This window comes from Pongo abelii, chromosome 15 (genome assembly GCF_028885655.2).
Source record: "Pongo abelii isolate AG06213 chromosome 15, NHGRI_mPonAbe1-v2.0_pri, whole genome shotgun sequence".
Lineage (NCBI taxonomy): Eukaryota > Metazoa > Chordata > Mammalia > Primates > Hominidae > Pongo > Pongo abelii.
The window spans coordinates 47,860,126-47,883,930 of record NC_072000.2 but is presented as its reverse complement, the minus strand read 5'-3'; the positions used below and the strand labels follow the sequence as shown (position 1 = coordinate 47,883,930).

General features: G+C 35.4%; 1 long non-coding RNA gene across 1 annotated transcript in view; it reads left to right on the top strand.

The window, feature by feature from the left end:
- Positions 1–23,805, top strand: part of LOC129049758 (uncharacterized) — a 106,734-nt gene that overhangs the window by 20,419 nt on the left and 62,510 nt on the right. The window contains exon 3 of the long non-coding RNA XR_008513065.2: positions 840–883. This is a non-coding gene — a long non-coding RNA (uncharacterized LOC129049758). The remainder of the gene's footprint in view (positions 1–839; positions 884–23,805) is intronic.

Here is a 23,805-nt window from a genome sequence, read left to right as displayed (position 1 = left end):
AAATTTGTTGATTAAATGTTCAACAGTAACATTCAAATTCAGGGTTTGGGGCAAGCTGAATGGCTCTGTGTTGGTCATGTTGAATTTGATGTTGTTATGAGGTATCCAAGTAAAGACCCCCGAGAGGCAGCTGAAACATATGTCTGAAACTCAGAAAGTAAGGTAATTGGATATATACAATTACTCCTCTTCTGGATATATATATGAATTCAAGCCATAGAGAGATTTTTTAAAAAGAGTAGAGAAGAGGAACTAAAAGAGATCCCTAAGACAGAAAAAAAAAATTTAAAATATTAAAAGAGGACAAAGCTTGCAATGAAATGTGTCCACTCATGGATTCAAAAGATAAAATGAGGGGACATTTGAGGAAGGGTTCATTTAAGATAATTTTCAAAAATAGAAACATAGTCAATGTTTTCAGATTAGACATAGTATGTTTCTCCAAAAATATGAATACAAATACTTCTTCCTTTTGATTCTATTGCAAATCGAAAAATGTGACAGTCTATATTTCAATATATATTCTACTTATTAAAATTTAATTTCAAAGACGAAAATAAAGCTACTAGGAGTATCCATCTTAGCTCTTCATATGTAGAAATCATTATAAGATGGTAAAATATTATTTTACTTTTCAGGGTCATTCATTATCCAAAATCTCCTTAGCTTACAACACTGACCTTCTTACTAAACATGATTTTATGGGCCCTATACAGTTGCAGGAGTCACTTATTTGTGATGAAGGACTATGTATGAGATAAAATATTATCAATTATTTAAAAACCAAGTATTTTCTTATTGCAGAAAAATAAAGCTATAATAAATGTTTCTTTTTATAGATATTAGAGTGGGAAAGAAAAAGAACATTGAATTAAAACAAATGGTGAGTAAAGCCCTGATCCTACGACAACCTAATCACATAGTAAAACAAGATGAGAAAATGACAGACTTTACAATAACAGTATAGTGATTTGAGTATTGAATTTTAAATTTCTGATTATCTGAATATATTTAATTCTTTATACTTTCATTATTTATGTAGAGAGACTTCATTTTTAAAAACTGTTCTATGCAATTCAGATGTATCTTAATTCCCGTCATTGATAAGACAAAAAAACACGCAGCAAGGTATTTTTTCTTTCTATTTCAAATGCCACATTGTCACAGGATCCTTAGGGTGTCACTTTTCCAACCTCTGTGGTCTGTAGTGCCTATGCCTGAGTTTTGCTTGGGCCCACTGGGCTTGTTCCACCCATTCCGCCCAGCAGGCTTTGTTCAGCCACACTACCGGCCTGGATCCCATGCCTGACAAGGGTGAGCCAGGTGCAGAGAAGCAAGTGGTGTGTGATCGAGTGAGCGTAGGGTCCAGCCACTGCGCACAGCCTGGCACGTTGGCTGCTACATTGGGGTGGGCAGCTGTAGGTGCTGCACATGTGCCAGCTCTGTGTAAGGCTGTGGCGGGATCAGATGTAATGCAAGTGTCTTCCACTGTGGGCACCTACATGTGGACGAGGGGAACACAATGGAGCTCAGAAGCTTGGAGATGCCAGGAACCACAGAGCCCCAAAGAGAGTGTCACAGCCCTGGCTTGGAGAGCACCTAGGTCTGGGCTTTCCAAGGGGCCGCAGCTCTTCTTTCTTTTTTGTCGCTCACCTGCAACTTTGTGAGCGGAGCTGGTTGGGGGATGGGGTGACTAGGGGGACGAATTTCAGCGCATTTGTGTTACAGCTCTTTAAGTCCCACCATTCGGTGAGTCCCAAGTTCTTGACCTGCATCCAGGAAGAATGAGGCATGCAGACAACTGGAGGGTGAGCAGGGCAGAAAGGAGCTTTATTGAGTGACAAAACAGCTCTCAGTAGACCTGAAGCTCCTTTCTGCAGGCAGGTCATCCTGACTGGTGTCCCGCTCTCAGCAGAGAGGAGACTCCTAGTGGTTAGCTCCTTTCTGCAGGTAAGTCGTCCAGATGCGTGTGTGAGTCTGGCTGAGTCTGGGGATTTGATGTGATGAGAACAAAGAAAGTGCGTGTTGATTGGTCTGCGGGAGGCCATGGGAGGGTCTAAAAAAGCACCATTCGACTGGCTGAATGATCATCAATGAAGTTGTCTCTCCAGGCTGTGTACTTCGCCCAGAGCTGGTAGTCTGGCCCCCAGGCTTCAGGCCTTTCCTGGCTTGAAGCAGGGGTTTCACCAGCGACCCACCCCTTCGCGCCTACAAACCTGTCTGTCTCCCATCACCATCAGCATGCCATCCAGAGCACGCAGGATATCCGTGCTGGGGGATGCCTGCAGGCCGGTGCTGAGACACCCTTAGCCCCACCCAGCCCTCTCCAGTGCTGGTTGGTGCCCAAAGTCTGAAGGGGCCTAAGGGGGTGGGTGTGTCAGCGTCGCCCTGAGTGCACGCACACCTTGTCCCTTGCGGTGTTACAACAGTGCCTGCGCTCAACCACAACTTTGCTCCACCCTAGAGCAGGTGCCGGGCACAGGAAGAGGCCAGACAGGGGGAGCAGGAACTTTCAAGCCTGCAGGAGCAGAGGGCTTCCTGGGTCTCTGAGAGTGCAGGAATGCCGGGGTCTGGAGCAATGTCTGGACAGCTGCAAGCTGTGCCTGGGAGCGTGGGCTCCTGCCCTGTCAACCACGTAGGGTGTGGGGCTTTCGCCTGTTCCCAGCTCCCGCTGGCTCTACAGAGCATGAAGCCCCAGCCATACTTTCCCTGCTACAGCCAGCATCCTCCCAGTGACCACTCCAGATGGGCCATCACCGCTATTAACGTAAGATTCCTTACTGTCACATGTCTCTGAAGATAAAATGCAAAATATTAACATAGGCAATTAGTAGCATTTTCCCATATGAACTGAATAGTAAACACAAGAAAAGGAGTTTCAGAGTTTCAGTGGAACAAAAGAATGTTGGGTAAAGGGGAAAAAAGACTTCCAGAAAAATAACATTTTAAAGCACTATGATCATGTAACTAGAATCAACAAGCTTGGAGATTTTGTTACAAGACATACCTATTTTGTGGAGTGATTTAAGGTCTACTTAAAGGTTTTCTTTTCTGGCTTAGAAAAACTATACGAGGTTATGATATCTTATATAATAAAATTTATATGCATCATGCTGTATGCAAATAATAGCAAGAGAAATAATGTTGTTTGTTAATATTTATGGGAGGAGATGTATGCATTCATTAAAAGCTACTTTTGATAAATATTCTCCCAAACCTATTTTGCCATTCTCAAAATTTCACAGAAATCGAGTGATATGGTTTGGCTGTGTCCTCACCTAAATCCTATCTTAAATTGTAGCTCCCATAATTCCCATGTGTTGTGGGAGGGACCCAGTGGGAGATAACTGAATTACAAAGGCAATTTCCACCATACTATTCTTGTGATAGTAAGTCTCATGAGATCTGATGGCTTTATAAGGGTTTCCCCTTTCACTTAACTCTAATTCTCTTTTCGCCTGCCATCATGTAAGATGGGCTTTTTGCCTTCTGCCGTGGTTGTGAGGCCTCCCCAGTCATGTGGAATTGTGAGTCTATTAAAGCTCTTTCCTTTATAAATTACCCAGTCTCAGGTATGTCTTTATCAGCAAAGTGAGAACATACTAATACAGTAAATTGGTACCAGTAGAGTGGGGCAGTGCTGTAAAGATACTTGGAAATGTGGAAGCAACTTTGAAACTAGGTAACAGGCAGAGGTTGGAACAGTTTGGAGTGCTCGGAGGAAGACAGGAAAACGTAGAAAAGTTTGGAACTTCCTAGAGACTTTTTGAATGGCTTTGATCAAAATGCTGATAATGATGTGGACAATGAAATCCAGGCTGAGGTGGTCTCAGATGGAGAAAAGAAACTTGTGGGGAACCAAAGCAAAGGTCACACTTGTTATGCTTTAGCAAGGAGACTAGCAGCATTTTGCTCCTGCCCTAGAAAACTGTGGAACTTTGAACTTGAAAGAGATGATCTGAAATTAGAACTTACGTTTAAAAGAGGCAGAGCATAAAAGTTTGAAAAATTTGCAGTCTGACAATGCAATAGAAAAGAAAAACTTACTTCCTGAGGGGAAATTCAAGCTGGCTACAGAAATTTGCATAAGTAATGAGGAGCCAAATGTTAATTCCAAAGACAATGGGGAACATGTCTCCAGGGAATGTCAGAGGTCTTCACACCAGCCCTCGCATCACAGGCCTGGAGGTCTAGGAGAATATGATGGTTTTGTAGGCAGGGCCCAGGGCCCCCCTGCTGTGTCCAGCCTAGGGACTTGGTGCTCTGTCCTCCAGTTACTCCAGCCATGGCTAAAAGGGGCCAAGACACAGCTTGGACCATGGCTTCAGGAGGCGCAAGCCCCAAGAATTGGCAGCTTCCATGTGGTGTTGGACCTGCAGGTGCACAGAAGTCAAGAATTGAGATTTGGAAACCTCTGTCTAGATTTCAAAGGATGTGTGAAAACTCTAGGATGTCCAGGCAGAAGTTTGCTGCAGGGGCTGGGCCCTCATGGAGAACCTCTCAGAGCTAGGGCAGTGCAGAGGAAAATGTGGGGTTGAAGCCCCCACACAGAGTCCCCACTGGGGCACTGCCTGGTGGAGCTGTGAGAAGAGGGCCACCGTTCTCCAGACCCCAGAATGATCAGATTGAGACCATCCTGGGCAACATGGTGAAACCCCATCTCTACTAAAAATACAAAAATTGGCTGGGCATGGTGGCATGCATCTGTAGTCCCAGTTACTTAGGAGGCTGAGGGAGGAGAATCACTTGAACCTGGGAGGCAGAGGTTGCAGTGAGCCAAGATTGTGCCACTGCACTTCAGCCTGAGTGCCAGAGCAAGACCCCATCTCAAAAAAAAAAAAAAAAAAAAAAAAAAGCAAGTGGGAGTGAGACTGTACCCTGTAAAGCCATAGGGGCACAGACACCCACCTCTTGCATTAGCATGACCTGGATGTGAGATATAGAGTCAAATGAGATCATTTTGAAGCTTTAGGATTTGATTGCCCTGCTGAATTTCTGAGTTGCGTGGGGCCTGTAGTCCCTTTGTTTTGGCCAATTTTTCCCATTTGGAATGGGTGTCTTTACCCAATGCCTATACTTCCATTGTCTCTAGTAGATAAGTAATTTGTTTTTTATTTTTACAGGCTCATAGGTGAAAGAACTCGCTTTGTCTCAGATGAGACTTCAGAATGTGGACTTTTGGGTTAATGCTGAAATGAGTTAAGACTTAGGGGGACTGTTGGGAAGGCATGATGGGTTTTGAAATGTGAGGACATGAGATTTGGGAGGGGCCAGGGTAGAACGATATGTGGCCTCACCCAAATCTCATCTTGAATTAGAGCTCCCATAATTCCCATGTGTTATGGGAGGGACCCAGTGGGAGACAATTGAACCAAGGGGTTGGTTTCCCCATACTGTTCTCATGGTACTGAATAAGTCTTATAAAATCTGATGGTTTTATAGGGGGTTTCCTATTTCACTTGTCTCTAATTCTTTCTTTGCCTGCTCCCATGTAAGATGTGCCTTTCGCCTTTTGCCGTGATTGTTATGCCACCCCAGCCATGTGCAACTATGAATCCATTAAACTTCTTTACTTTATAAATTACCCAGTCTTGTGTATGTCTGTATCAGTGGCATAAGAATAGACTAATACACTGTGAGACCCATGTGTTTCCTAACACATTCTGGAATATGAAAAACTCTGCTTGTTATAGGCAATATGTGAGAATTTTTACATGAAAGACTATATTTGGGACAAATTAGATTTGTCATGGTTTCCCTGACTTTCAGACTTCCAACGCAATAGTCTTGTTTTGGAAGAATTCATAATTTCTAAGATGCTTATTAAATATTTATTTGTTCAAGTGTAACAATTAATTGCTTACTAAGAGATAATCCAGGTGTTCTGAAACCTAAGGGTTTTACAACTTTAATGGCTTCTTTTAAAAAGAGGGTTTAAAATTATGAAGACTAAATTTGGTAATTTGTGTCCACTTATTTTTCATTAAGAAATAAAATGACAACAAATTACAAATTGTAAGATGCTTATTAATACCACAAGCACCATGAAATCTGGAAAAAGTACTACATGAATCTTCTGACTAATTTCCAGTTGTTTCTATATTTTTGGCTTGCATCCTCAGATTTCCTCTTCACATAACAGTGATTTTTTAAAACTTTATGTATTTAGAGCAGTTTTAGGTTTATAGCTAAATTGAGTAGAAGGTACAGAGATTTTCCACTTAACTCCTGCTCCAATGTATGCATAGCCTTTCCCACTGTGAACATCCCTTATCAAAGTGTTACATTTGTTATCATTAATGAACTTAAATTGACATCATAATCATCCAAAGTCCATAATTTTTTACACTAGGATTCTCCCTTGGTGTATATTTTATGGGTCTGAACAAATATACAGTGACATGGATACATCATTATAGTATCACGTATAATGTTTTTTACTACCCTAAAAATCTTCCATTCTCTGCCTTGAATCTTACCTCTGTTCCCCTAAACCCTGACAGTCACTGATCGTTTTTTCTGTTTCCATATTTATTCCTTTTTCAGGATGTCATATAGTTGGAATCCTCTTGTATCCTTTATGAGTTGGCTTCTTTCACTAATTATATCAATTTAAGGTTCCTCAAGATCTTCACATGGCTTGATAGCTTTTTTAACCTTAATAATATTACATTGTATGGATGTCCCACAGCTTGTTTATCCACTCACCCACTGAAGGGTATCTTGATTGTGCCCAAGTTTTAGCAATTATGAATAAAGCTGCTAAAAACATCTATGTGCAGATTTTTGTGTGAACATTAGTTTTCAAATGCTTTGGTAAATGTCAAAGAGCACAATTGCTGGATATATGCCGCAACATGTATAAATTTGTAAGAAACTGTCAAACTATCTTTCAAAATGGCTGTACAATTTTGCATTTCTATCAGCAAAGGATAAGAGTTCCTGTTGCACTACATCCTTGTCAGCACTTGGTATTGTCAGTATGCTAATGTTTGGTCATTCTGAGTGTGTTATGGTATGTCATTGCTGTTTTAATGTGCATTTTTTTCCTGATGAAATATGATGCAGAGCATCTTTTCATATGCTTATTTGCCATTTATATATCTTCTCTGATGAGTTGTCTTTGGCTGTCTGATGAGTTGTTAATGTCTTTGGCTAATTTTTTTAAAACCAGGTTGTTTTCTTATTGTTGAGTTTTAAGAGTTCTTTGTATACTTTGGATAAAAGTCCCTTATCATATTTGTCTTTTGCAATATTTTGTCCCATTTTGTGGCTTGTCTTTTCAGTCCCTTATTGTCTTTTTCAAAGTTTTTAAATTTTCATTTAATACTTACTGAGTATTTCTTTAATGGATTGTGCCTTTGGTGTTGTATCTAAAATGTCTTAACCTAGATAACTCAAGGTTATCTGGGTTTTTTCCTATGTTATCTTTTAGAAGTTTTATAGTTTCAGATTTAACATTTAGATCTGTTTCATTTTGTGTTAATTTTTCTGAAGCATATATCTGGATTCACTTTTTTGAATATGTCCATATTTGTTGAAAAGACTTCCTTTGCCCTGGTATTGTCTTTACCCCTTTGTCAGAGGTTGGTTACTAGATTTATATGAATTTAGTTGTGGTCTCTTTATTCTGTTCTATTAATTTATTTGTTTGGTCTTACAGTCTCTTGATTACTGTAGCTTTATAATAAGTCTTCGAGTTGGGTAATTCCAGTTCTCCAACTTTTTTCCTTTCCTTCAATATTGTGTTGGCTATTCTGAGCCTTTTGCCTATCTCAATAAACTTCATAATCAGTCTGTCAATGTTCACAAAATAACTCGCTAGAATATTCATTGGCAATCTATAAGTTGAATCTATAAATCAACTTTGGAATAATTTACATTTGATAACATTGAGTTTTCCTATCCATAAATATGGAACAGCTTTCCAATTATTTAGTTCTTTAATTTGTTTCATTGGGGTTTTTAGTTTTCCCTTGTAGCTCTTGTACATATTTTCTTAGATATATGCCTAAGTATTTTATTCTTGGGGGATGCTAATGTAAATGATATTGTGTACTTAATTTGAGCTTCAACTTGTGCATTGCTGGTATGTAGGAAAACATTTGACATTTGTATAGTAAGATCGTATTTTGCAACTTTGCTAAAATTACTTATTAATTCCAGAAGTTTTTTTGTTGATTCCTTCAGATTTTCTGCCTAGATCATTGTGTCATCTGCAAATGAAGACAGTTTTAATTTTTCTTTTCCAATCTGTATGACTTTTTTTTTCCTTTCCTTTTTTTTTGTCTTATGGGATTTGATAGTATTTTCAATATGAGTTTGAAAAGAAATTGTTACAGGGGACATCCTCACAATGCTTCTAATCTTAGTGGGAAGGCTTCAAGTTTCTCACTATTAAGTATAGTATTACCTGTAATTTTCTGGGTTTTTTTGCAGGTATTTTTTTACGTAGGTATTCTTTATCAAGGTGAGAAAGTCCTCTGCAACTTTTAAAATTATGAATTAGTGCCGAATTTTGTCAAATTCTTTTTCAGTCACTGTTGATATAATTATGCAATTTTTAGCCTGTTAATGTAATAAATTGCATTAATTTATTTTTAAATATTGAACCAACCTTATATACCTTGGATAAATCCCACTTGGTCATGGCATATAATTTTTTAATGAACTTTGTTGTCGATGGATTTGCTATTTTTTTTTGAGAATTTTTTGTTTGATGAGTTTGAGAGATACTAGTGTTTAGTTTTATTTTCTTTTATATCTTTGGTTTTTGTGATTATAGTAATGCTAGTCTTATAGAATAACTTAGCAAGTAGGCCTGCCACTTCTACTCTCTGAAACAGATTATAGAGAATTAGTATAATTTCATTCTTAAATATTTGATAGAATTCATCAATAAACCCATCTCAGCCTGGTGTTTTCTGTTTTGGAAAGTTATTTATTATTTATTCAATTTATTAATAGATATAGTCCTTTTCAGATTATTTTTTCTTGTGTGAGCTTTTTGGCAAATTGCATCTTTTAAGAAATGGGTTCATTTTATCTAGGTTTTCAAATTTGTAGGCATAGAGTTGTTCATCATATTCCTTTATTATCCTTTCAGTGTTCATTGGATCTGTAATGATGCTCCCTCTTTTATTTCTGATACTAGTAATTTGTGTTCTCTCTTCTATTTCTTAGTTATTCTGGTTAGAGACATAATTTATTGACCTTTTCAAAGAAACAGCTTTTGATTTTCCATATTGATTTCCCGATTTAAATTTTATTGATTTCTGTTCTAACTCTTGTTAATTCCTTCTTCTTACTTTGGATTTAATTTACTCTTCTTATTTAAATTTAAATGATTAATTTTTTATCTTTTCTAATGTATTTTAATGTTATCAATTTCCTCTAAGCACTGCTTTCACTGCATCTTAGAAATAGTGATAAATTGTGTTTTTATTTTTATTTAATTCAAAATATTTTAAAAGTTCTTCTTTGACCCATTTGTTGTTTAGAAATGTGTTGTTTTGTCTCCATGTATTTGGGGATTTTCCAGTTATCTTTCTGTTATTAATTTATTGTTTAATTCCATTGTGCTCTCAGAATAGACATTGTATGATTTTTATTGTTTTAAACGTGTTAAGGTGTGTTTTATGGTACAAAATGTGGTCTATTTTTGTGAATGTTACTTGTGAGCTTTAGAATAATGTGTATTATGCTGTTGTTGGATGAAATAGTTAGTAGATGTCTATTCTATTCAGTTAATTGATAATTTTGTTAGTTCAACTATGTCCTTACTGATTTTCTGACTTACAGATCTGTCAATTTCTGACAAATGAGCATTGAAGTTTCCAGTTATAATAGTGGATTAATTTATTTCTTTTTTCAGTTCTATTAGTTTCTGCCTCATGTTGTTTGATGGTCTGCTTTTGGGTGCTCACACATTAAGAATTGTGATGTCTTTTTAGAGAGATGACTCTTTTATTATTATGTAACACTCTTCTCTATCCCTGTTAACTTCCCTTGCTTTGAAGTCTGCCTTGTCTAAAATTAATACAACTATTTCTGCTTTCTTTTGATTGATGTTAGCATGGTATATTTTTCTCCAACCATTTACTTTTAATTTATATGTGTCTTTATATTTACAGTGGATTTCTTGTAGAATATATATAACTGGGTCTCATTTTTTGACCCTCTCTGACAACCTCTGTTGTTTAACGTGTTCAGAGTGATTATTGATATGTTTAGGTTAACAACTTCCATATTTGTTACCTTTTTCTATTTGTTTCCCTTGTTCTTTTTGTCTGTTTTTGTTTTCCACTCTTTTTCTGTGCTTCGTGGTATTCAGTCGAACACTTGATATAATTCAATTTTCTCTGTCTCTTAGCATATCAGTTATGCATCCTGTTCTTTAGTTTTTATGGTGGTTGCTGTGGAGTTTGTCATAGGCATTTATAAGGAACCCAAATCCACTTTTAAATAACATTAAAACATTTTATGTGTAATGTGAGCACCTTCTAATAACAAAATAATCCTAATTCCTCCCCATCCCTTGTATCATTGTGGTCATTTATTTCATTTGTGTATATATACATATACACATAAACATATGTAAGTACAATATACTTGATTATTGTATTACATGTTCTCACACTGCTAATAAAGACATATCTGAGACTGTGTTAGTTTATAAAGAGAAAAAGTTTAATTGATTCATGTTCAGCATATCTGGGGAAGCCTCAGGAAACTTACAATCACGGCAAAAGTGGAAGCAAACACATCCTTCTTCACATGGCAGCAGCAAGAAGTGCAGAGTGAATGGGAAGAAAGCCCCTTATAAAACCAACAGACGTCATGAGAACTCACTATCATGAGAACAGTATGGGGTAAAACACCACTGTGATTCAACTATCTCCACCTGGTCCTGCCCTTGACATAAGGGGATTACTTCAATTCAAGGTGAAATTTGGATGGGGGCACAGAGTCAAACCATATCAATTATGTATATATCAACATACATAATAGAATATATAATTGAATTTATTGCCATTATTATTTTGAACAAAATTTTATTTGTTAGATTAATTACGAGTAAGAAAATTAAGTTTTAATTTTACTTCATTTATTCCTTCTTTGATGTTCTTTCTTCATTCAGGTTTCTAACCTATATACTTTTCCTTCTTTCTAAAGAAATTTCTTTAATATTTATTACGAGGCAGCTACTGGAAACAAATTCCATCAATTATTATTTGTCTGAGGAAGTCTTTATTTTTCTTTCACTTTGCCTGAGGAAGTCTTTATTTTTCTTTCACTTTGGAAAGATAATTTTTATGGTACAGAATTCTAGGTTGGTGTTTCTTTTCTATCAACAGTTTAGCTATTTCAATCCATTCTGTTTGTGCTTGCACTAAAAAGTGCAAGAGAAGTCAGATGTAATTTTTTTTTAGAGGTAAAGTGTCTCTATCCTCTGACTGCTCTCAGGATTTTTTCTTCGTCTTTGTTTTTTTATACTTTAAAAATGATATGCCTATGTTTCATTTGGAGTTTTTGTTTTGTTTTATATTTATTTTGCTTTGTGTTTTCTGAGCTTCTAGAATCTCTGGTTTGTTGTCTTACATTCATTTGGGGAAAATCTCAGTCATTATTGTTTCAAATATTTCTTCTGTTCCTATCGTTTCTTTTCTCCTTATGGAATTTTCATTAGAGAGATGTTAGAGATTTTGTAGTTGTCCCACAGTCTTCAGATATTCTGTTGTTTTTTTTTTCAGTGCTTGTTCTCTTTCCTTTAAGTGCTTGAAATTTTTATTAATATATCATCAAGTTTAGAGATTCTTTCATCGACCATGTCTCGTCTACTACTAATACCTTCAAAGGTACTCTTCGTTTCTGTTTTTTTCTCTAGCATTTCTTCTTGATTCTTTAAGATTTTTTATATTTCTGCTTTTATTGTTCATCTTTTCTTTCATGCTGTCTACTTTTCATTAGAGCTATTCGAATATTAATCAAGTTTTTAAAAATTAGTCTGAAAATTCCAACATCCTTGCCATGTCTAGTTTTGATACTTATTTTAATTCTGATTTTTTATTTTGCCTTTCTGTATGCCTTGTAATAACCTGTTGTAAATATTAATGTGATTGCAAATTGGGGGAAGGGTGTGCAGAGGAAGCATTCGAGTCTTTTCATAGTCTTACTTTTTTCGTGAGTTTATACTTCTGGACTGTGAACTTCACAAGTGTTTCTCAGTTTTGTTCTCCTCCCTTAGGTGGGAAAGGATGGCTACAGTGGGCTGAAGTTGGGTCATTCCATTCCCCCAAATGGAAAGTTAGAACTGACTAGAATTGGGCATTTCCCTTTCTCGAGGTCAGTTAGGCTCTGATAATGCACCAGCAGGTTAGGCCTTGGTTAACTACTTTCTCCTGAGGTCAGGCCTTGTTAAGAAACAGCTTGCTATCGTATATTTCAAAATGGCTGTCTCTGCCTGAACGAGGGGGATTTTTCTCTGATATTTACTTTGGGAACCTGCTTGAAGTTCTGAAGGTAAAACTCACAATATTACGCTCTCTCCCTGTGACTTGGTCCTCCTGAAGCTTTTAACTCTCAGAGTTGTCTGCATTAAGCTTAGAGCAAATCTTCAATTACAGTTGAAGTTTTCCTAACAGGCACTGGTCTCTATAGTGGTTTTTTGCTGATAAGTCTCTGTTCCTATAAGCCATGACTTTCTGTATTTGCTTGTCTGTCTAATCTTGGGGACAGCAGTTTTCCTTGTGTTGTCGTATGTTATGGATCCAAGAAAAGTTGTTGATTTTGTCTGTTCAGTTTATTACTTGTTAGAACAAAGTGTTGACTTCCAAACTTCTTATATGTAGAACTGGGAGTCTATGATAATAATTTTATATATTTTTCTATAGAGAAAATAGAAAGGTAATTCAGTGTTTTCTCTATTGTGTTTGGTCAAAATTTGTTTTTTATTATTGAGATTTGAATCTGCGTATGGACTTGTTCACAGTTTGTAACACCACTACAGATGTTTGATGCACAAACTAAGAATTCTGATAATTTCTTTCGTATATATAATTTCCCATTTAAAAATATAAAAGTACTGTGCAGACATAGTACATACATTGCATTATTTAATATATTTCTACCAGGATAATTTGACCAGGAGTTGCTTAGAATGAAATCTTCAACTTTTAATTTTGCTCATAAAATTATTGGAAGAATTTCAATTATTAACTTCTCATCCTATTCATTTCAAATCTTATTTCACTTCCACTGTGTACATACATGCAATGCAAAATGTAACAGTGCACATTCCGTTATGATCATTCTCAGCCCCTGTGCCTCCATCTCCTGATGCTAGTTAAGGTGGCATAGAGGAAGCCATCTCTACCAGATGCTTACTAATGATCTAACTTTATATGAAAGTCACTGAAATTCACATTAGGACATTCATCTACACCTTAAATAAATGTAGCATGAATTCAGCTTTCATTTCCTGGATCTTCAAAATTTCCAAAACCACTCTAGCCGTGTGTGATAGTTTATAGTGGACAGGAATTTCACTTGACTGCAGTTAAAAATTATCCTTGCAAAACTTTTAAAAATATAGATCATATGAACACATAACTATGATTTCTTCCAGAGTGCTGGAGGGGTTCTATGAAAGTGAGAAGCCCTGAAAATTAAGCTTCAGTAGCTTCACATTAATCTACCTCTAGAATTTTATTCTTAACCATAGATTTTTAGTTACTAAAAACAGCTTCCTAGTAATAATAATATGTGATATCCCTCAGTGACTGGCAAGGTGCTTAATTATAGGCTGAAATATGGGTTATTTTCTATGACGAAATAATTGCTACAATTATCTTTAGAACTAATATGCATTTAAATGAAATATTTTTTTAAATGTTCTAATTGTCTTGATTTTGAAAAATTTCCAAATCTCATTCTTATGGAAATCACAGCTCTTACAATACATGCTCTTAAGAGAAATCATTTTAGTGATGACTAATTGTTGGAATGTCAAAGATGATGTTTGCATTTTATATTTTCCATTTATAAATAATGTTTTCCCTAAGAAACAAAATTATTGTGAAATATAAAAACTATCATAAATTATAAATTAAAACATATGTAAATTTTATTAAAAACAGGACTATACCAACTTTTATTTTTATAAGGATAGCTTTATTTTACATAAATTGATCAAGTACCAACTAGTATAGTAGATAGTTTTCAAAAAGTTATGTTGCTTGAGAGTACAATCTGACAATTTCTACACACCAAAACCTATTTGTCTATTACCACTTTCATGCACTCACTGTTATAAATAAGTAATGGGAGGTGAATTCATATAAGTGACAAAAAGACTTTGATAACACTAATGTGTAAATAGAATTTTAGAGTTGGCGCCTTTTGGCTGTAACAATCTGAAATAAATCCTTAGTGACTTGGAACATATTTTCACTTCAGCATTAAATTTAATGAAGTTTTCTCTTCTTACAAGCTTTAAGATTGAGCTTAGTTGTTCATTTATTTCTATTCCATAGTGAATATTGAGAGCTATTTTTGGAAATCAGACCTACACTCTCCAAAGATAAATATTCTAAACAGACACAAGAAGCCTTCCAAGGGAATATTGTGGGCTCATAATAACTAGTTGTGTAAAATAAATAAACAAAAGTAGATACATTAAACAAAAACTCACTTCTATTGAAGATTTTCCTTTGAATCTCTAATGACTTCCTTATTGTGATTTATAGTTTTAAAATATGTCTGAAAAGGAACAAAATATATTATAAGCATAATTCTTTTTTAAATCTGACAGCAGTGTTCAGGCTTTCTTCTTAGTGACGATCATGGCATTAGGGCATAATTTCTTCAACATAAAGAATTTCTAATATAATTTTAAAATACACATTTTGGATCTAAACAGTTAATCTAAAGTAGTCCACATTATTGGAAACAATTGGACATAAAAATTGATTTTTATATACAATAACTTAAAATGTGTAGAAAATATATTAATAAGAGATGTATAGCATCCAAGAGCTATATTTCATAATTGATTTATATCCCATTGGAATGTTAAAGGGAGGTAGTCCCAATGCCTTTATTTTATAAAATATTTGTCTTTGAATCAAATGAGAACATTATTATGTGTGGCCAAAGAGCAGCATAAACAATCAAATCAAGTAGAAAGATTTTATAATCAGAGCGATTTATATAGTACAAAACAAAAAAGGTGTAGTGACATGAAAAAAGTATAAACATATTCAATCATATAAATGCTATATACTGACTAACTTTAGATCTTAAAAGTATTATATTATTAAAAATACACTTAAAGTGGTGTACATTAAGTAGGTGATACTAGGAAGCCTTCATAATTATGTGCATGGCTATATCAGTGAGTCAGTAACGTATTTCTTTGAATTTTTGAATGAAGACTATTGATCTCCACTTGCAAAATTATTAATACAAAGCACAATCTAAGCATAGGTGAAAATTACCAGGATGAGCAGCACTATGAAAATAGATTGTTCTGGTTTCTAGAATTTGGCCTTTGAGTACAGCAATGGGTGTAATCTAAAAATAGCCTGCCAAAATGCAAGGACTCCCTATTACAATGTCTTCAGTAGCCAAAAGAATAACACGAATGTGTCAAGACAATAAGTTTTTAAAATGAGGAAATTGTGGAGACTGTGGTACAGAGAACCTATCCCAACTAAAATATATTTAAATACATTATTTGAAATATTGTATTGCTGAAGGCTAAAAATAGACCACATGCCTCGAGTTTGTTATTCATGCCATGATGGCTTGTTTAAGCATGGGGAATGTAAGTCTGCTTCCCTATGGATATCTTCTACAGGCTAGAGAACATATGCATCCATGTTAAAAATTATTTTAAAATCAATTTTTGAGGCATAATTTACATGTATTAAAATGTACTGATTTTAACTGTTCAGTTCAGTGAGTCTGACAGATGTATATATCCATGCAACCATCACACAATTAAAAAAGTATATACCATTTCCGTCACCTCATGCTAAGTAAATTCCCTCATGCTATGTTCAGCAGATGCCTACTTCCAATCTCTATTCTTAGTCAAAAAATGACCTGTTGTCTGTCATTGTAAATTAGTCTTAAAAAAAATTTTTTTAGAGACAAGATATTGCTCTGTCACCCACACTGGAGTGCAGTGATATAATCATATCTCACTGAAGCCTCAAACTCCTAGACTTAAAGAATACCCATGATGCAAGATTTTTCTTGGCCACTTTGCCAACTGGGACTTCCACGGCTGGTGATGCTCCCCACTCCCAGGCCTCGCTTGGCCCAGGGCCTGCTGCTGGTGGCACCCCACCCACTCGGTTCACCTAGGCTGGGTCTGTTACGTGCACTGGCTTAGACCGTGGCTGGACGGGTTGTGCCCCAGCTTGCCTGTGTTACAGGTCGTACCCACCTTTAATGGTTCCCAAGCTCTCGACGTGTATCGAAGAAGAATGAGGTTATGCTGACAATTTGAAGAGTGAGGAGGGTAGAGAATAATTTTATTGAATGAGGGGACAGCTCTCGGCAGGGAGGGAATACGGGGGTGGTCCCCCACCCCCACAGTCAGGTGGTTTCTCTCCCAGTGTGGCTGGGTCGGGGACTTTTTATGGACTCAGAATACGGAGTGTGTGCTGAATGGTTTGTGAGTATGCAATAAAAGGTTAAAGCAAAGACACCACTCAAAGGTGGGCACGACAGTGTAGAAAATCAACTAGGAAAGGATAGGTATATGTAAAATTGGTGAAAGGTGGAAATCAATCAGAGGAGAGTGTGCCTAAAAGGAAGACAAGTTTTCAATCCAGTTGGAAGATTTAACTTGTAGTTTGGCTTTCAGGCTTTAGACTGTCTTCAGCTTGGAGGTGGGATTTTACTTGGGACCTACCCCTATCTGCCTAGGCATTTGACTGCCTCCTGTCACTATCTTTCCTGTCTCAGCCTTCCAAGTAGCTGAGATTATAGGTGTGCACCATCACTCCTGGCTATTTTTTTTAACTTTGTTTTTATTATTTAGAAACGGGGTCCCACTATGTTGTGAGAGGCTGATCACAAACTCCTGGGCCCTGGATATCCTTCCTATTCAACCTCCTGTGTAGCTATGATTACAGGTGCGAGCCACTATGCCAGCTAGATTGGTCTTGTCTTTCTGCAGTTTCATGATAAGGGAATCATTTAGCTTGTACTTTTTTTCTTTGGCTTCTTTTGCTCAGTGCCTTGTTTTCAAGTTGTTGTTGAGTGTGTCAGTAATTTGTTGAATTGCATTGCTGAGTATTATTCCAAAAAATAAGCATAATGCAGTCTGTTCATATCTTCTCCCACTAATGGACTCCTAGTCTATTTCCAATTACAATCTATAGTTTTAAAAAAAAGTTGCTATGGTCATTTTTATACCAGACTTTTTGTATATGCAGTTTTTTTGGGCAGGGTACATACCTATGAATGTAGAGTCACCTGTTAAAGATATGAACAACTTTATTTTTAGAATGGCCAAACCATTATACAAATGGTTGTTCTATTGAACGATGCATTAGAGTTCATTTATATCTTCATCAATACTTGGTGTTGTCTGTTTATTAAAACAATTTGCTATATTAGTTGATGTCTAGGAGGTTCTGATGATTTAATTGTATTTCTCTGATAAATAATAATATTTAACATCTTTTTATGTGCTTAATAGCCATTTATATAAAAGCAACTATGCAGAATGTAATCATTGTACATGAACTATTCTTCTTGACTTGGCATAATTCCATAGAAAACCATCCACATTGTATGTATCTATAGTTTGTTTTTACTGCTAAGCAGCATTACATGTTACTACTATGTGTGTTCCACAGTTTGTTTATGCACCTGTTGAAGGGTTTCCGGATTATTTCTAGTTTTGAGTCATTACAAATAAAGCTACTATGAATATCTTTGTATAGGTTTTTGTATGAGCATAAGCTTCAATTTCACTAGGATAAATGCCTAAGATTCAATTATTGAGTCATACGTTAACTGCATGGTAAATGTTATAAGAAATTACCAAACTGTTTTATTTTCAGTTTCCAGATATTATTAGTGAATTAAATTACATTTATTTTTGTGTTTTGATCTTGTATTCTGCCACCTTACTGCACTTATTATTTATTTCTGGAACATCTTGAAAATTATTTGATCATTTCTGGCAAAAAAATTATCTCATCTTCAAATAGGAATAGTTTTAGTTCTTCTTTCCAACCTATTTGGCTTTATGTTTGTTTTTTTTCATTTCTTATTTCAGTTGCTAAAATTTTCAGTGATAAAAATTTGCTGAAGAGTAATGAGAGTGAATATCTTTACCTTATTCTCATTCTTAGAGGGTAAGAAATCAATCTTTCACCAGTATTTATGATACTAATTGTAGGTTTTGGGGTTTTTTTAGCTGATCTTATTAACTTGAGGTAATTTATCTCTATCCCTATCTTGCTGAGAGTTTTTACCATGAATTTGATATTGAATATTGTCATTTTTTCTGCATTCAGTTAATTGATATAATCTGCACATGTTTCTTCTCTAGTCTGTTTATATGGTATGTTATACTGGTTGATTTTTGAAAGTGTTGCTAGTCTTTCATACCTGGAATAAATCCTACTTGGTTGGTCATGGTATATAATTTTGTTCATACATTGTTGGATTTGGTTCCTAATATTTTGTTGAGAACTTTTTGCATCTTAATGAGAACTATTCATCCGTGGTTTTCTTTTTTTTTTTTGTTATTCCTATTTGTTCTAACTGGCTTTTGTACCCATTAACCATTTTCCCTTTCATTCCAATGCCCCCAAGGGCTACACTTCCCAGCCTCTGATAAACATCGTACTACTCTCTATCTCCACAAGTGGAACTATTTTAAGTTTTGGCTCCCACAAATAAGTAAAAATATGTGATGTTTATCTTTCTGTGCCTGTATTATTTCACTTAACATAAGTATTTCCAGTTTCATCCATGTTGTTGCAAATGACAGCATCTCCTCCTTTTTCATGGCAAAATAGTACTCCATTGTGTAAATGTACCATGTTTTCTTTATTCGTCTATTGATGGACATTCAGGTGGCTTCCAAATCTTGGCTATTGTAAATAGTGTTTTAATAAACACAAGAGTACAGATATCTCCTCAATATGCTGATTTCCTTTTTTTAAAGATATATACCTAGCAGTGGGAATGCTGGATCATATGGTAGTTCTATATTCACTTTTGTGGGAATCTTCAAACTATTTTGCATAGAGTTCACACCAATTTACATTCCCACCAACAATGTACAATGGTTCCCTTTCTCCATGTCTTCACCAGGATTTGTTATTGCCTGTCTTTTGGATAAAAGCCATTTTAACTTTGGTGAGATGTTGTCTCCCTGTAGTTTTGATTCACATTGGCTTGATGATCAATGATGTTAAGCACCATTTCCTATGACAGTTTGTCATTTGTATGTCTTCTTTTGAGAAATGTCTATTCAAATTAATGTTTTGATCAGATTATTATTTTTTTTCTATATAGTAGTTGAAGTTCCTTATATATTCTGGTTACAAATTGCTTGTCAGATGGGTAGTTTGCAAGTGTTTTCTCCCATTCTATTCTATTTCAACAAATTCAAAACAATTTGTTGAAGAGACAGCAAATTGTCTCTTCAATTTGTTGATCGTTTCATTTGCTGTGTAGAAGTTTTTTGACTTGACGTGATCCAATTTGTCCATTTTTGCTTTAGTTGCTTGTGCTTGTAGGGTATTGCTCAAGAGATTTTTGACCAGACCAGCGTTCTGGAGATTTTTACCCCATGTTTTCTTACAGTAGTGTCATAGTTTGGGTCTTATATTTAAGTCTTTAATCCATTTTGATTTTTTATGTGGCAAGAGATGGTGTTTAGTTTCATTTTTCTGCATATGGCTATCTGGTTTTCCCAGCACAATTGATTGAAGAGACTGTCTTTTCTCCAGTGTGTTTTTGGAAACTTTGTTGAAAGTGTTTTCACTGTAGGTGTGCGGATTTATTTTTGGATTCTCTCTTCTGTTACTTTGGTCTATGTTCCTTTTTTTTACCCCAATACCATGCTGTTTTGGTTACTATAGCTCTGTAATATAATTTGGACATCAGGTAATGTGATTCCTCCAGTTTTCTTATTTTTATTCAAGATAGCTTTGGCTATTCTGAGGTCTTTCATGATTCCATATAAATTTTAGGATTTTTTTTCTATTTCTGTGAATAATGTCATTGGTATTTTTGCAGGGATTGCGTTAAACATGTAGTTTGCTTTGGATAGTATGGATATTTTAATAATATTGATTATTCCCACTCATTTCAATTTTTTTGTTCTTTTCAGTTTCTAGGATCAATATATTATAGTTTTTTGTTTTGTTTTGTTTTTGTTTTTGTTTTTGTTTTTTTTTGAGATGAAGTCTCGCTCCCTGCCCCAGGCTGGAGTGCAGTGGCGTGATCTCAGCTCACTGCAAGCTCTGCCTCCCAGGTTCACACCATCCTCCTACCTGAGCCTCCGAGTAGCTGGGACTACAGGCACCGGCCACCACACCTGGGTAATTTTTTGTATTTTTAGTAGAGACGGGGTTTCACTGTGTTAGCCAGGGTGGCCTCGATTTCCTGACCTTGTGATCTGCTCGCCTCAGCCTCCCAAAGTGCTGGGATTACAGGCGTGAGCCACCGTGCCCAGCCCAATATATTATAGTTTTTAATGTAGAACTCTTTCACTTCATTAGTTAAATTTATTTTTATATATTTTATTTGTAGCTATTTTAAATGGGATTACTTTCTTGATTATTTTTCAGAATGTTTGCTGTTGGCATACAGAAATGTAACTGATTTTTGCTGTTGATTTTTATCCTACAATTTTACTGCATTTGTATATCAATTTTACTAGATTTTTGGTGGAGTGTTATAGCTTTTTCCAAAGATCATACTATCTGCAAACAAGAAAAATTTGATTTCTTCTGTTCCAGTTTGAATGCCCTTTATTTCTTTCTCTTGTCTGATTGCTTATCTAGGATTTCCAGTGCTGTTTTGAATAACAGTGGTGAAAGTGGGCATCCTTGTCATGTTTCAGATCGTAAAGAGAGGCTTTCATTGTTTTCCCCATTCAGTATGGTACTAGTTGTGGGTCTGTCATAGATGGCTTTTATTGTGTTGAGTTATGTTACTTCTATGTCCAGGTTTTTCAGATTTTTATCATGAAGGAATATTCAATTTTATCAAATGTCTTTTCGGCATCAATTGAAATAATAAAAAATTTCCTTCTATTCTGCAGGTTGTTTATTGATAGTTTCTTTTGCTGTGCAGAAGCTCTTTAGTTTAATTAGATCCTCCAGCATATATAAAGAACTTAAACAAATTTACAAGAAAAAAACAAACAACCCCATTAAAAAGTGGGCAGAAGAAATGAAAAGGCACATCTCAAAATATGATATACATGTGACCAACAAGCATACAAAAAAAAGCTCAACCTCACTGATCAGTAGAGAAATGCAAATGAAAACCACAATGAGATACAATCTCTCACCAGTCAGAATGGCTATTATTAAAAAGTCAAAAAATAACAGATTCTGGCAAGATTGTGGAAGAAAAGAAATGTTTATTCACTGTTTGTGGGAGTGTAAATTAGTTCAACCATTGTGGAAGACAGGGTGGTGATACCTCAAAGATCTAAAAACATCTACCATTGGACCCAAGAATCCCATTGCTGGGTGTATGTCCAAAATAATATAAATTGTTCTATTATAAAGACACATGCACACATATGTTCACTGCAGCACTATTCACAATAGCAAAGACATGGAATCAATGTTTATGCCCATCAATGACAGATTGGATAAAGAGATTGTGGTACATATACGCTATGGAATACTATAGCAGCCATAAAAAAGAATGAGATTATATTGTTTGCAGGGACATGGATGGAGCTGGAGGCCATTATCCTTAGCAAACTAACACAGGAACAGAAATACTGTATGTTCTTACTTATAAGTGGGAGCTAAGTAATGAGCACACATGGACACATAGAGGGGAACAACACACACTGGGGCCTACTGGAGGGTGGAGAGGGAGACGAGGGAGAGGATCAGAAAAAAATAACTAATGAGTACTAGGCTTAATACTTGAGTGATGAAATAATCTGTACAGCAAATCCCCATGACACACATTTACCTTTGTAACAAATCTGCAAATGTACCCCTGAACTTAAAAGTTTTTAAAAAATGTTAAAAAGGCTATGAGCCCTGCCCCATATCTTAGATAAGCAATAAAGCCTTTCAAAGAACAACAAAAGAGAAACAATTGTATGGCTTTTGTGGTTTATTCTGTTGCCATGCTGAATCACATTGACTAATCTGCATATGTTGAATTATCCTTGCATCCCTGGGATAAATCCCACCTGGTGATGATGAATAATCTTTTAAATGTTGTTAAATATGGTTTCCTAGTATTTTGGGGATGCATAGAAGATTTTTTGCATTCATGTTAATCAGGGACACTGGCCTGTAGTTTCCTCTTTTTTGATGTGTCTTTGTCTGGTTTTGATATCACGGTAATACTTGAGTTATACAACAATTCCAAAATTTTCCCTCTTCCTCTATTTTTCAGAATACTTTGAGTAGAATTGGTATTATTTCTTCTTTAAAGATTTGGTAAAATTCAACAGTAAAGCCATCGACTCCTGAATGTTTATTTGCTGAAAGAAATTTTATTAGGGCTTTAATATCATTACTTTTTATTAGTCAGTTCAGGTTTTGGATTTCTTCATGGTTCAATCTTGGTGGGTTGTATGTATCTAGGAATTTACTCATTTCTTCTAGGATATCCAATTTACTGGCATATAGTTGCCCGTGGTAACCACTAATAATCCTTTTAATGTTTACTGCATCGGTTGTGATGTGTCTTTTTCCACCTGTGATTTTATTTATTCAGGTCTTTTCTCTATTTTCTTAGTCTGGCCAAAGGTTTGCCAATTTTGTTTCTCTTTTCAAACAACCAACTTTTACTTTTCATTTATTGATCTTTTGTATTTTTTTATTTCAATTTCATTTATTTATTCTCTAATTTTTATTATTTATTTTCTTAGACTTATTTTGGGTTTGGTTTGCTCTTGCTTTTTAATTTTTTAAATGCATTGTTGAGTTTCTTATTTAAAGTTTTTCTACGTGTTTGATGTAAGTGCTTATTACTATATGAACTTTTCTCTTAGTACTGCTTTCACTGTATCCCACAGGATTGATATGTTGTGTTTTCATTTTCATCTGATTCAAGAAATGAAACAATGGTCATTCAGGGGTATAGTGTTTAATTTTCTTATTTGTATAATTTCCAAAATTCTCATTGTTATTAATTTTTTTGTTTTATTCCATTGTGGTCAGAGAAGATACTTCATATAATTACCATGTTTTAAAATATTGAAGACTAGTTTTGTGGCCAAACATATGGTATATCCTTGAGAATGAGCCATATGCTGAGGAGATGAATGTGTATTTTGCAGTTGTTGAATGAAAGGATCTGTAAATATCTATTGGGTCCATGTATTCTGTAGTGTAGATTAGTCTACAGTGTAGATTAGTATAGATTAAGTCTGATGTTTCTTTGTTGGTTTTCGGTTTGGATGATCTGTCCAATGCTAAAAGTAGGGTTTTGAAGTCTACAGCTATTATTGTATTGTCTACCTCTATTTTTAGGTAAACAATATTTGCTTTATATATCTGCGTGCTCTAGTTTTGGGTACCTATACATTTGCAATTAATATATCTTTTTTCTAAATAT